Source organism: Amblyomma maculatum, chromosome 9, assembly GCF_055883805.1.
Source record: "Amblyomma maculatum isolate TAMU_Amacu chromosome 9, ASM5588380v1, whole genome shotgun sequence".
Classification (NCBI taxonomy): Eukaryota; Metazoa; Arthropoda; class Arachnida; order Ixodida; family Ixodidae; genus Amblyomma; species Amblyomma maculatum.
The window spans coordinates 51953597-51968886 of record NC_139352.1 but is presented as its reverse complement, the minus strand read 5'-3'; the positions used below and the strand labels follow the sequence as shown (position 1 = coordinate 51968886).

General features: G+C 44.4%; 1 long non-coding RNA gene across 3 annotated transcripts in view; it reads right to left on the bottom strand.

Moving 5' to 3' along the window:
• Positions 1–5641: 5641 nt before the first annotated feature.
• Positions 5642–15290, bottom strand: part of LOC146179066 (uncharacterized) — a 32316-nt gene continuing 22667 nt past the window's right edge. For all 3 annotated transcript variants that reach the window (XR_014700681.1, XR_014700683.1, XR_014700682.1), the window contains exons 8-9: positions 14426–14601; positions 5642–5818 (exon numbers count right to left, since the gene is read on the bottom strand). This is a non-coding gene — a long non-coding RNA (uncharacterized LOC146179066). The remainder of the gene's footprint in view (positions 5819–14425; positions 14602–15290) is intronic.

The following is a 15290-nucleotide window of genomic DNA, read 5'->3' as shown; positions in this document are numbered from 1 at the left end:
ACAGGCAAGTCAAACAATCTCGCCATTCTTCAGCTTCTTTCGTTTTCAGCTACTGCATCCTTCTCTATAGCTTGCTCTTCCACTGTGGTGCTTTCCTCCTCCCGCCACCACCGCATGGTGGCTTGCCACAGCTGCCATTAGGGTGCCTCGATGCATGTGCCCCTAATGACAACTTGGTGTGGCGATATCTGTGGTTCTGTTGAAAAGAAGTACAGAACTGGTTTCAAGGAAAGGGCAGCGCAACTATCGCACTTCCCTACTAAAGGGCTTGGGAGTAACTCCTATGTGCACCGACATTGCCATAGCATCAGGTTCCATTTGAGTTTCCCTTCCATTGAAATTTGGCCACCACAGTTGGAAATGAACCCGGCTTCACCCGGCTACATTGTGCCATTCTGTCTCGGTATTCTATGCAGAGGCACTCCACCTGTCATTCCCGTTGACACACTTCACAATCCCACCCTATAACACTCTTTCACTATCGCACTGTGCAAACAGCATCAAATGCCTTGATGCTTGGAGATACTCTGTTAATATATAGCGCTGTAAAAGGAAAGAACAGAGGCAAGCAGGGGGACGAGGAAACTTTATTGTCTCTAAAAGGTAGCCGTGGCCCTTGGTCCAAGACTGCAGCTGATCTGAATGGCATAGCCACGAAATGAAAAACAGGACATGGCAAAACTAGGAGGCATGTTGACCTGTGGAAGATGCTACCAGGCTGCATTTCCGCATCGATAGGCTTCAGCTAGAACCAGCTGATCAACAAGCATAATTTATCAGTTTGAAGTGCTTTCTTTAACAACCTCATTCATTTTCATTAATTTTCACATAATACACACATAGTAATAATACGCACAAAGCATAAGCGAGTAGAGGCAATCAGGCGGAGGTTTTATGCTTTTTAAATTCTTTGTCCTTGCTTCGATGTGTATATTTAGATATTAGTTTTTGCTGTTATGTCAATGTACATATCTTTCTTCTGCCGCTCTGCTAAAATTTTGATAATATGGTTGCAGTGCCAGTAGATGGAGAAAACAAGTGTGCTGCTTAAGCAGTTGTTCTAAGAACCCTGAGCAAAGGTGCAGCTAGCGACAAAAATTGCATAGTCAACGATTAGATTGAACTTTGCTGCTTCCTGGGTGAATTTTTTGCACTCCTTGTGAGGGTTCTTACCGCAGAAAATTCTAAAAAAAATTTCATTTCAAAGGCTCAGGACAAAGAAAAAAACTCGGAAGAATAGGCTTAAATGCATTCTGCGTTAAAACGATGAAAGCTTGCTTGTGCATGTTGTGGATATTGTATGTAATCTCAGAAAAACAGGATATTCATTCACGCACATTTTGCTGCATTTGGCATCCCCTAAAACGGCGACGTAAGAAGCTTCAGTGAGTTACGTCTAAACCTTTCAGCCCACATGGCAAGGAAGCCAAAAGCGATGACTTATACAAAATCGGGCAAAAAGTGAAGGTGAAACATACAACCACTACAGCTGGCACGTATCTATCGTATCACATTCTTATAAGCATCTGAGAGTCCTTTTTTTTTACGTGATAGCTTTACTTTAAAGTTGCCTTTCAGCAGATGATCCAGTTTCGGCCCTAGGGCAGAAATCCTGACAGGTCAAGAGGGCTCATGACGAGGCTCGACATTGCACATGATATTGCTTAAAAGGAAAAAATGTGGTCAAGTACTGGAATGCAACCTCTGACCTTTGGGTCGTGAACCAGGCAGGTTACCCCTATGCCACTAAGAAACGTTCAGTGAGGCTGAATGGAGGCATTTTTAACAAAAAGCAGCGTGTCTCAGACATTGTGTAGGTTACAGTACATCAATGCATAGTGTCCAAATCCTAATGCTGCTGTCCATGTAGCATTCTTCAGGCGAACTTAAGTATCCTCCCAAATTCATGAAATACCACGTTTAGTGCATTACAGACTAGTCACACACTTGTCACACACAGAGCGGTGAGGGAGTTTCTGACGTGGGCTTCTTTTATTGCTCATGCCATTGATCCGCATCATTTGAAGCCTAACTTGGTTTGAAAGAGATAAAAATGCAAATTTCGGTGCCCAAACTTTTATCATGGTTAGGATAAATCATTTCTGTTGCTATGGCTCTGTAACGTTTCTGTTATAGGTATCCTGCAGTGTCAGAGCAGAATATTGGAAGCAAAAATAAGCAAACAATAAGATACTGAAGGCATGGTGACTATAAAACCAAACATTCGCAAGTTAAGAACATTTTGTACAAGCATGTCATGCAATGACAGCACAATGCACAATAATTATTACTTTCAAATTACTAGAAAGAAGGGTTGAAAACAGATGTTGACCAAAATACAGGGTTCGAAGCAGGTTCAAGTATTTCGGAGCAGCTCGAGGAGCAGTGGTAACACCATTTTGGAGCAGCTTCGGAGCAATTAAATGAGATTTAGAGCATGTTTGTAAGGTCAAACATCTTTGATAATTTCAGTTTTCTATTCCTGACACACAAAGTCCCCCATTTTATTCCTTTTTATTCCTTTTTCCTTTTTCATTTCCTTATTCATTTTATTCCTTTTTCTACACACACATCCCTGACTAGAAAAAACAAACAGCCAAATCATGGTTTGGTTTGTGGGGTTTAACGTCTCAAAGCAGCTCAGGCTATGAGAGACGCCGTAGAGGAGGACTCCGGAAATTTCGACCACCTGGGGTCCTTTAACGTGCACTGACATCGCACAGCACACGGGTGCCTTGCTTTTCGCCTCCATCGAAAAGCAGCCGCTGAGGCCGGGATTCGATCCCGCATCCTTGGGAACAGTAGTCGGGCACCGTAACCACTGCGCCACCCCGGCGGGGCAAACGGCCAAATCATGTAAAGATATTTAAAACAACACAGGTTGACCTAAGCAACAATTCAGAACAGACTTGCAGCAAATGGAATGCTTTCTTATGTTCTTCATAAATCAACACAAAGTTTGACCTAAGCCTTTGGAGTATATTTTGACCTAATTGATTCAAACATGGAGGCTACCATTTCAATGCGCTCAAGCAGCACCACTAGTTCCGAGTTCACATCGACGGGCACAACATTTCCGATATCTTGTGCATATCCTTTATGATCCTACGCCTGTGCTGATAAATTCCTGAGCACAGGTCAGTTATGCCTCCAGGGAGGATAGATGGCATTGAAGGGTAGCTTTTGATCCTTCAGCCTCTTTAGTTTGCTGCCTCCCGCCAATAGCTTGTGTATTTGCTTGAGCAGGTCTGGGGCTTCGGTTTTAAAGGGCCACTGTCCAGGGAAGGCCCTTTTAAGCAAAGGAGCCCAGTGTTTCGATCAGGTACCGGAGATAGTGTGTGCAAAATGCTACAGTGACACGCGCGCCGCAAAGCATCGAAAATACAATTCAAAGCTCTCTCATGCTCTCCTCCGGGAAGCCAGCTTCCCCGTTTCCTGCGCTGGCCCGACGGCCCACAGCAATGACGTACGTACCGCGAACGATGTCCATTGGTCCGTCTTGCTGACAGAAGGGAGAAGGATGGGTGTCTACCGCTCGCACCGCGCTTTTCCTTCGCCACGGCCAGACTGAATCCAGCGGCGCGCGCTCCCTCGACCGTTTTTTTTTTCGCGCTCGCGGAGAGCCACGCCCCACCTCCCGCCAAACGCGGAGGAGGAAGGGGAATTTGTATTGCGGAGGCTAGACGGGCAGGAGAGTGAAAAACCTTTGCGAGGGAACGGAAGGAGAGAGGCATGACAGAACCGGGTGATTGCTGTGGCTGTAACTGCGGTATTAGTTACTCTTTTCAAAAACATTTTGCGGCCTTGCGTTCTAGGGGCGAAGTCTCGCAGTCACCAGGGAAGAAAATATTTTCGACCGGAGGGTGGACAGTGGGCCTTTAAAATGCTGGCGATATACACTGTATGGCATTTCAACGCCCTCAAAGTTTCTAGTGATTGGCACCTTTGGCGCACCATCCCATAATGAATTCTTCAAGTATGCTTTTGTCTGACGTACGCCCGACACGTTTGTCATTGGCAAAGAGGCGCGGTGGTGAATGCCAGTCAAATTCATAATGTTTTTTCCCCAAACACGTAGTGGGATAAAATGACGCAAACTATGACATAAGTGGAGACTCTGTGACTGCTGGCATGCAAGGAGCGGTGCTGTGTAGCAGTAGCCCAAATTAAAGCTACCACCGGCCGTAGCCGTCATTTCGCTAGCGCTAACCTCGGTTCCCGAACCCTACAACGAAGTTCTGGCTTGTAGGTCACATTAAATTTACTTGTGAACGAATGTTTATTATGTTCCACGCTTCCCTAGCTTTTGAAAATTTCGTTTGTATTGAGTCCAGTGCAAGATGCATCCTACCTCTGCCAGCAGTGCACTGCCATCATTCTCGCGTTCGGTTAAATTTGATGACAAAACATTGCAGCAGCTGGTTTGCAGCAGTTTTGGAGCAATAGTATTTTCTCTTGGAGCACGGAAAAACAGTTTGGAACAGAATGGAGCAGCACTTCTACCCATGAATTAATGTTCAGAGACGGCAAAATGTGAAACTGGCATAATTTGATAAGAATCAATTGGAACAGTGAACCCTTTTTTTCCACACCATGGGCAAGCAAAAAATACCAAAGATCATAGCCATCATACTTCAGCTTTAGAACAAGTGACAACTGCGTGACTTGTCCCGACTCTGTGCTATGGTCAGTGCTTCAATGAACAGCAGAGTTTGCAACAACAGTAATAATAAACTGGTTATCGCGAAAGGAAAGGTGAAGTTACTGCGCCATACAGTGTAGATACCTGAAGTATGTTGCAAGACCGATGTCTTAGTGGAAGGCTTCGGGAGAAAGATCGAAGGAGAGAGATACGTGTTTTAGTGAAAGGCTTCTGGTTAATTGTCTCGTCTCTATCAAGGTGCTGCTGCTGCGGCCAAGGTTTAATCCTATGGCCTCGTGCTGAGCAGTCGAACCCTGTAACCACTGAGTGTTCACGCATTTCGACAGCAGTGTTTGTTAAAATCTCATTGCTAGTCATGGTGATCTACGTAGCATGAATTCTTTTCGTGCTGGCTGGTGTCGGGCAGCGTAATCTATTTATAATTGCTTCTTAATGTGCAGGAATCGACGCGTGATGTGGTTTTCGGTGTCACTCTTTTTCGAGGCAGTGCGTCGTCATGCTCCATGTGCAGCTCTTGCTGTTTGTCGCCCTCTGTGCAATGTGTCTTCAGCTTGTGGGACTTTGTAAGGTTGTGAGAAAGTCGACGATTGCGGAGAAATACATGACTTCCATTTGCAGCCTCATTTGATGTCTCACTGTGGTGGATGCAAACATTAGCAAGTGGCTGGCAACACCCGTTGCTTTCGACATGGCGGCTGCTTGAGTTTGCTTCAAGAGGAAGACTACACCCATTTCATGTCTGGAAAAGAAGTGCAGCTGATACAAGTGCAGTGTGTCTAAATAGCACCAAGTCCTAACTGTGCTTTAACTGCCATGTCCCCCTGAAGAAACTGACACCTTACACTAAGCCTAGAATAATCCCAGATGTGCAGAGAAAAGAAGACATTTGTTTTTTATGGCAAAGATGCACATTAACTGGAGTCCAAAGCTATATGACTCCAGAGATAAAACAATGCACTGCAACAAAGAAAACTGTCAACAAACCTCCTTTGTTTATTTGCAGTCGAGTGAAACTCTACTATATTTCGCAGACAGCTGTCCTTGTGCTGTCACAAGTGCTTGAAATTGAGCACCCTTGACAAGAAGTTCAAAACCGAGCAGTGGATTCAACAAAAGCATCTCTCCTTTGTTCTAGGGCACCATTCAAGCTCATTCCTGGAAAAAGAAAAAAAGAGATGCAGTTATTTATGATCACACAATGTGCTGCCACATGTGATTCTAGTACACTGCTATACAGATAAGTCAAGGCACATGAGATTACAATTATTGTCACTGCTCCTCAATGTACTGGCAGTGGTATATATACAGTGGTTCCACATATTCTGTAGCAAGAGCCCAGAAGTAAAAAATATAAATGCAAATACAGGGTGCTTCGACAACAAACATGAGCCATAGTTTAAAAAATGACGATATGTTGCACAAGGATTTAAACTGTGTGGAGTTGCACAGTAATCTGACTAGGTCCAGGTTTGCATATTTTTTAATTACACCCAAATTAACTCACTGTTTACAAAGAAAGAGTGCAATTTTGAAAAACATCCGTCTTAGTTCCTTTCATAAACATCATTTTAGTCTTAAAATCTTCAAAAAGGGCCTGCCAGATTTTAAAAATGGCACGTGACTGCACTCCTGCATCATGGCGTCAGCAGCCTTCAAAATGCTCCAATTGAATGAACTCGATTAGGGAAAGCCAGGATGGATTAAGCAAAACGCCGATTTGTAGCAGGTTTAATATGCAATGGCATAGATTGGCATAATTGGAGCAACATTTCCATAACTAGTGGGGCAGTGGGGAAGTAGATATATTGACCTCATTCTCACTAACTGCTTAATAACCTGTATCTTAACCTTGTTGCTCGCATCTGTTTGGGAGACAAATTGGCTTACAGTAATGACCTTGGATAAGCAAGGCTACAGGTTAACAAGAACAAGTGGTTGAAATGATTCTGCATTAGTCAGTAAGGTCACTCGGAAGTTGTAGCTGATGCATTTGTATGAGGACGCCAGTTTCTTCATTACACATGCTCCCACCTCCAAATGGTCTGCCAGTTTCTCTGTAACAATTTAAGATGGCAGATTCTCCCCACTTCAAGGTAGGGTCCTCACATCTCACGCCCATAGCTTAGTTGGTAAAGTAACTGCCCCAAACAGGCAGCGTGGCCTAGGCTTTTAAGCCTCGGGCCTGAATAAATGTTTCTTTAATTGCGAATTTTCTGAGAACGCTGCAGTTTTACACTTTTGCCTAGCATTTTCAGTTAGTGCTTGGCATGGCAAAAGACTAGAGTGGATCAGGCACCACTCAAATCTTTGCAGCCAAGATCGAATCAACAGCACCCAAGATCTTTCCATGTAAGATCAAAGAAAGTATGGTCGGTCTGTACTTATTTCATAATTTTTTATATTGCTGCCTAATGACTGGAAAGAATAGATCTGCAATTGGTTTTGCTGCCAAAATTTTTTTGAGGCACACGGAATTAATAGTGACGAAGAGGTGGAATGCCGCGCTTATCTTCTCTGCTGTTTTGGCCAATTTTAGTTATGAATTACACAAAATATATGTATATTAAAGCCAGGTAGCTTAAAGTTGTCTGACTAAACATATGCATGTTTTTATTTGTATTCAATTAATCATCACTTTAATGGGTATTGTAGATATTTTTATAAATTTTCTCAAATCCGGCCCAGGAAACAAAATTTTACCTACTTTGCAGGCCTTTATCTAAAAAAAAGCAGCAATAATTTGACACTATGTTCTCAGCATAGTTATCTATCAACATACTGAGACACGATCGCGCTAATTTCAAGAAAACAGTGAACAATGAAAATTTCTGAGGCCAATTTTAAAAAAAAGAAGCACTTTTGATATTTGCTGAACTTTGTCCTTGTCTTCTTTACTTCAGCTTTCAATATCATTAAAAACATATGGCATAATATTGGTGCATTAGTATTTACGACCAGTCTAATAAGACCCTTACACAAGAATTGGCATTTGTCGTACATACCGTATACACGCGTGTAATGGCCGCACGCATGTAATGGCCGCACCCCAAACTTTAGAAAGAAAATTGGGAAAAAAAGCTTTTAAAAATTTTCCCGAGTAAAAGCCACACCACGAGTTTCAGGAAGTTGGGCAGTGCCGTCTACACTGCGGTGCAAGAAATACGGAACGTTTTGTGGTTATTGCCGCCAGGTGGGGCCCAAAAATCAAGTGAAAGCCAAAATGAAGCGTAAGGTTAGAAGTAGAACTGCCAATAAGAATTAAGAACAAAATATTTGAGGAAAAAAAAAGGCAAGCATGGGGGCAGCGGCCACCACCTCCGTTACAAAGGGGGCGCTCCTAGCCACAGCGATGCCTGCCCGTTACAAAGGGTGAGGCCAGCAAATCCGATCCAATCCAATCCAAGTCTGTTCGCTCCTCCGTTTTACAGCCATTTCCTCGATCGCCCGAAGCATATCACGTGCGATCTCGCAATTGGAACGCATCGCTGCCCTGATTCGTTCTGTGCTCGTGAGCTGAAACGGGCATCGCTTGTGGCCGTTTGCCACTGGATACTCGAAGCGTGGGCCACGGTTTCGTTCGAGACTGTGGAAAAAATTTTCAAGGTGATAGGGATATCAAACAGGCTGGATGGTAAGGAGGACGACCTCATCTGGGACAAGGACGAGCCTGAAGTCCCGATGAGTTCGGAGAAGGGAGGAGGACGACGACGAGGAGTGATGTTTTGGACACGGGACGAGCCTGAAATCCTGACGAGTTTAGCGGAGGAGGACGAGGAGTTTTTTGACAATAATAAAGGCAGGTACCACCGCAAATAATTTTTTTTGCTGTCTTTTTTCTCATGTAATCGCCGCACCCCCTGGTTTTCACCCCAATCTCGGAAAAAAAAGTGCGGCCATTACACGCGTGTATACGGTAGATCCAACTTCTTGCCCGCCAAGTATATAAAATGCAAGCAGGTTTGGATTTCAGGTTCTTAAAAAATGCCCAGCAGTAAAAATAGATGTCGACGGAACTGATGATGTTAATACTGAAATAATATGGTCACCAGAGCTTCCATGAGTGTGGGAGTATGTGCACCCCAGACGTTCATTTTAAGAGGCGGCGTCAGTGAGAGCTCGCTTTCGCTTCTTCGGACCAACAGAGTTCGAGACAGTAGTATGTCGCAGGTAGCTGTTCAACGTATATACACTAGAGCTTTGTTAATCTATTCGCCCTTCGTCCGTACCGCATCAAGAAGCCGATAACACTGGGGTGAAGGAAGCGAGATCAGACCACTATCGGGGAGCTTTGAGCACCGCTTGACCAGTGCTGGCGACAGCCACTGCCGCGTAAGAAACTGCTGTGCCAGATGTGATTGGTGGAAAGCATGAATGTGGCACTCCAGTGGCAAAGTGAGGTATCAAATGTAAAAGAAAACAAGAACAAGAGCAAAACTATTAGTAACCGGATGCTCACGCCTATCTCAGATGATGACATCCAGACGGCCTGAACTGGGTCTTTTTCCACGCGTTCGATCTGCTGTTCACACTTCTTGCCAGCACCCCTAGCCGGGGCTGTATGGAAGAAACTGTGTGTACAAGAAAGAAGGTAATGTGCGCTGTAGAACCATTGCAGTAAACGATTGCAGCCCAGAAACACTGTTTTAATGAGGCATTTCTCCATGCCTTTCACAATTTTTCCATTTCACTAAAACGTTGCTTGCTCATTGAACTTTATCGTCTTTTTGTGTAATCCGCTTATGATGGAGGTGATTGCAAAAAATATCTGTGTGCTGCCCGATGCTACAGTGCATCAGGAACTTCACGTGTATAAAACTGATTCCAAATCATTCCTTGCGGTGCCTCTCGCAGCTAATCTGCAACATCGAGACAAAAAATGCGACTAGATACTATATTGTTACGGGTGGAGAACGATGAGGACCAAGTGGTGTGTTCGTGCATCGAAGGTGGAAAGAAAGAAGGACGTCGAATGCTGGGCCCTCATTGCCTGGCTCCTTGGCTGTCTCTCCAATGTATATATCTTTTTTCTTCTTTTGCAAATATATTTCTCCCCCTTACAATCGTGGGCGATTCAGAAATGTCGTAGAATCTTCAGACCTGCGGGGTGCACTACGCCTTGCACAAGGACCTTATTGGTTTGGTTTGTGGGGTGAAGGGCCCTGGAAATTTCAACCGCCTGGGGTTCTTTCACGTGCACTGACATCGCATAGCACATGAGCGCCTTGCTTTCCACATCCATCGAAAAGCGGCCACCACGGCCGGGATTCGATCCCTCGTCCCATCCTTGGGTTCAGTAGTCGAGCCAATGCGGCGGGTCATAAAATCAAGGCAATCAAAGTACCCGTCATCTGCAATGAACTGAAGTGTGCCCATTAAAAGAACAGACTACTGCACTGACTTTTTCAACAATTTCTTTCTCGCTTTATTGGGAAGCACCATCTCCAAATCAATGAATGCCTGGCTGTGAAGCTGAGAAACACGGCAGAACCACTTAAAATCAAATTTGTTCCATATGGTAGTCTCGTTTTCTCAGTGGTAGCCCGCATCTGCAAACACTCGCATCGTGGACACGACATGCAAATTTAATACAGTAACACTGTGCAGCTCTTTGAACGCAGCGACTACTGCAATGCATCAGCTGCGTGCACAGCGTGTCATTAACAAGATGCACAGATTTTTTTAATACTACAATTGTGAATACTAGAATTGCTTGAAACAGAATGAAATGAATAAATAAGCTAAGTAAACCCGGTGACATCTAACGCAGATACCAACAACCGTTTTTGCCTATAGCAAAGGAGTCAATGGCGGCGCCGCTACAAGTATGGCGGTGTCTTTGGTTTAGTGATTTTCTGTTCTGAACGCGTTTTAAGAGCGAATCAGGCAATATTAAAGAATAAAAGTAGCTGGGAATTATTTAAAGAGAAAAAGTAGGCTGCTTTATTAAGTTGATATGAACACAAATCCGTTTCTGTATGGTGATGTATATAATATTCACTTCAGGTGCTCCAAACAGATGACATGTTAGTAGCAACGAAAAGACACAGTATAGTGCCACCATCTGCTAAAACCTGACTTTCCTGATCAATTTAAAATATACTTCCGAGATTGGGGTGAAAATCAGGGGGTGCGGCGATTACATGATAAAAAAGACAGCAAAAAAAATTATGTGCGGTGGTACCTGCCTTTATTATTGTCAAAAAACTCCTCGTCCTCCTCCGCTAAACTCGTCGGGATTTCAGGCTCGTCCCGTGTCCAAAACATCACTCCTCGTCATCGTCGTCCTCCTCCTCCGAAAGCCGTTGCGCCGCGTCTTCATCACATACTCGAGAAGTGAGTCTTCAACTTCCGGAAACATGCTCTGCTTCCCTCGGAAAGTGTGCCTCTGAACATTTGTTTTCCTGAGGGCATCTTCTTGGGAGAACCATCGCCGTACACAGCCGCTCTTTTTCCTTCTTCTTTCGCGTAGTGAATCACCTTCAGCTTAAAGTGAGAGGTATAACTAACGTATTTTCCCATCGAGGAAAAAGAAAATCTTCAGCTCACGAGCGCAGAACAAATCAGGGCAGCGATGCGTTCCGATTGCGAGATCGCACGTGATATGCCTCGGGCGATCGAGGAAATGGCTGTAAAACGGAGGAGCGAACAGACTTAGATTGGACTGGATTGGATTTGCTGGCCTCACCCTTTGTAACGGGCGGGCATTGCTGCGGCTAGGAGCGCCCCCTTTGTACGCTTCATTTTGGCTTTCACTTGATTTTTGGGCCCCACCTGGCGGCAGTAACCACAAAACGTTCCGTATTTCTTGCACCGCACAGTAGACGGCACTGCCCAACTTCCTGAAACTCATGGTACGGCTTTTACTCTGGAAAGTTTTTAAAAGCTTTTTTCCCAATTTTCTTTTTAAAGTTCGGGTGCGGCCATTACACGCGTGTATACGGTAAATTCCCAGTTAAACCACGTGTTCTACCCTCAGTACTGTCACTAAGTGGTAAGATCTACCAGAATATGCCAATATTCGTATACTCATCTCCGGCAGTTAGACTGTCCCTTTAAGTATTCATTCTGAAGCTGGCTTCATTCAGAAGAACTATATTTTGCTGACGTATTTGCTTGCTTTTGCCACGCTCAAATGAAGGCAACCATGTCGACTTGCTTATCAGAGTGGACCAAATATGGACGTTCCTTTTAAACAAACTCTGGTCATGCAATGAAGGAAACTATCTCACCCCCAATACACATAAAGCTAAGTTTCTAAGGCCGTTTACCACACTCTAAACAAACTTAGCAGAGGCGAAATCATGCTGCCTAATGGTTGCTGTCAGACCATACAGCATGCACATAATGAGGCGGTATCCATGCAGTATTAACCAATGACAGCTGAAGTTTCACAATGAGATCTGCCCATCACATAATTGCTGACAGGCATTCCACTGCGTTTGGCCTCTTGGCTCCTCCACTCATGGCAAAAATTCATTCAATGCCGCACAGCTTACTTTTCAAATGTGCCCCCAAAAGAGCAAGCTAGGAGTGGTAATGATATGTGTTATATGAGAAGAAAATAAGATTAATGATAGGACAATGGACAAAGGGAGCACTGAACACGAAGCGAACACGATGTGATGGTTTGTGAAAGCTCATGTCATCCTAGCTGAAAGCAGAACTGGTCTAGTTTCCTTTTCTCCCTTCCGAAGTGACCACTATTTGCATTTTTATTCCCATTTTTCATTTTCTCAACACCCTCACGTGCACCAAAGCCGGCAGTACAAGCTGTGAAAGAATACGAGTACCTTTCTCTCTCTTACATTCCTTAACTCCTTATGCACCATGGCTGTTACTAACAAGACGAGCAAGCACACCTTACATTTTGTTGCGAAAGCAACACTACGCCAGCCAGCTCAGCTCGCCACATATGCTCGTATGCCGTAGCCGCAAATGGCAGGAGCTGCCAATTTGGGTCTCTCGTTTCACATGGGATGGTTATGTCAGAATCAGCCTGCTAGGACCCTGGCATTCACGTTACCCTATAGGCCACAAAGGCACGTTCATACGGCTTGGTTAAAGCAGGGCTTTATATGTGGGCTGGTAGCCTACGCTATCGTGCCATACCCTTAAAGGCGGAGCTTAAGTGTCCCCATATTTAGATACAATAAACGCCTTTACCAGCACCACCTAAAACGCCGGTGAAATTTGATGCACGGAACGGTGGTTGTGTTCAATGCAACGCTGGGTCACCTGCAGCCAAAGCTTTCGCTCCACACTCGGTTCAGCAGCGTTGAAGCTGTGTAATTTTTTACATTCACTGCCAACGACATGCAAGTTACACTGGTATGTTGCTATCTCTGTGCCATGAAAACAAATTCTGTAAAAATTCAGCTTCCACCTAATTGTTTAAGCGGCATGTCGACTAGCACGTATACTCCCCATATTTTTTTCCCCACTGTGACATGTGTGCGATGCAGAGGCCTGGAAGTATCAGATTACTGCGCCACGAAGGAACCTTGACATCCCAACCCGCACTCAAAAAGAAGCTTCATCGCACCTTTCCTCAGATACATAGAGAAGCCACATTGCACGAATGGGCAAGAGATGCGAGGAAACTCTCCGGCGGGTCATGTTTTTTTGTAAGGCGCTATTATTTTGGTTTTTCTCTCCAGTTTGCTTGCCTTGAGTGCGCTTAGCAGACGTTCCCCGCTGCGTGGCGTCACAGTGGGTCATGCTTGGTAAGTAATTTCGTCTTAACTGAAGGACACGTGAAACAGTTTTTCTTACGCAGAGTTTCAGTTTATAAATACTGCTAGATCTGAAACCAACCAATTGTTCTGACACTGTTCAGCTTGTCTGAGAACTCAGCTTGACCAAGTTTGCTTTAAGGGAGTATATAGCAACGTAGGTAAGCATAAAACACTTTCACCATCCAATAACTAAACAGACACCACAGTATCAGCATGTTTTCCATCAAAAGACATCAAAACGTTTCGAGAATAAGATACGCTCAGCATGCCGCTTCTGAGCAACTGTTAACTCTGGGAAAAATCAATTCAATATTGTGGATCCTAGATTGATTTGATACTCAGAGTACAAGCTTACTTGGTCGCAAGTGTAGATCCCCCATGAATATCGGGGACCTGGCAGCGGCAGCATAAGATGAACAAAGCATGCTGCCAGCTGAAAGCTTGATAAACTAAGAAAGGGGTTTACTTGATGGTTCTGAACGTGGCAAGACAGAAAGATGACAGAGTACTAATAACAATGATTAACGACTATGGTGACATGTAGCACTAGCAAGCAAATAACAGAAAATAACCAGGCTGCAACAAATGCAGACAGGTATGTAAAACTGCTTTTAAGGCTAGACTAATCGGCAACAGTACAGACACCCCAGCTGAGCTGAGATACTCTAAGAACAGCTGACGGAGCTGTCTTCCTATTAATAATCTTTTCACATTAAATAAGTAGACCCTTAACACAAAAACTATCTTGTCGAGATAATTGGCTGATGTCCGTGCCTAACAGCATTAGAACAGGGCTTGCAGGATCTCAGAGCCTTTGTGATATCAACAGATGCCTACAGTCTTGCGACCCAAAATGGCACCTACCAAAAAGCACCACCAATGTCACACCACCCTGGAATGGTGATACCGGCATTGAGGCACACAGACCATTTAAGACGCTGCAATACAGCACAGCCTTGAGCATTTAGAAAAATGCGAGAGTGATTTAGATGCGCTTCAAGAAAGTGGAGACATTTCTCTTGCTTACCTGGCACACGAGCCTCTTCAGTAGATCAAGTGAACAAGGCGACCAATTAGTCAGTAGTCATGCGAAATCCTAGAATACACCGTGGTGGCCCTTGGTGACCAAGACCATCATCACCCACTGCTGGAAGCTGGTGTCTCCCAACAGGATGCACGACTTGCTGCAGGATTTTCCACAACCTGTCGAGTAAATGTCTCAGATTGAAATACTTCAGTGACAAGAGCTAATTTTACAACTCAGATACCATTTTGACGCTCTGACACCAAGCTTGGCTCCTTCGGATATCAGGCTAGCAGACCGATTTCGCTATAAACTTAACCTTGCAGCCCAAATACCTACAGCTCTGGATCTATAGGCACTGAGTGATGACTGCTGCTGAGAGGGGCAGAAACCGACGACATTTGGTGATCAAAGTACTACCTCCCACTGTGTCCTGGCTCTACACGTTCTTTTCCCCAAGAATGAGACAGATATATAATATACTGTGCTAGGCTTTGTTCACATGTATGGATAAGCTCATTATAAGCACCCGAGACATCAACTGAAGACAAAAGTTCAGGTACAGTCAGAAATGAAGGCTCCTGCAACTTTTCTCACAGAGATAATCGTGAGGGACTTTCCCCCAATGTTTCTTACTAAAATAGTGACCTAATAATCATAATGTATCAGCTATCCCAAATGGGCAGTTTACAGGCATGTAAATGCCAGTGCTTGCTCATGCAGCACTGTACAGCGTTATGAAGGAAGAGACACTGCAGAGGTAGATAGGCCAGCGCACTACTCAGAAATAACTTTGACTGAAACCTCTCAGTGCCTCAGCGCTTAGGGCACTCAACTACTCATCCAGGGCACCTGGGATCGAATCATG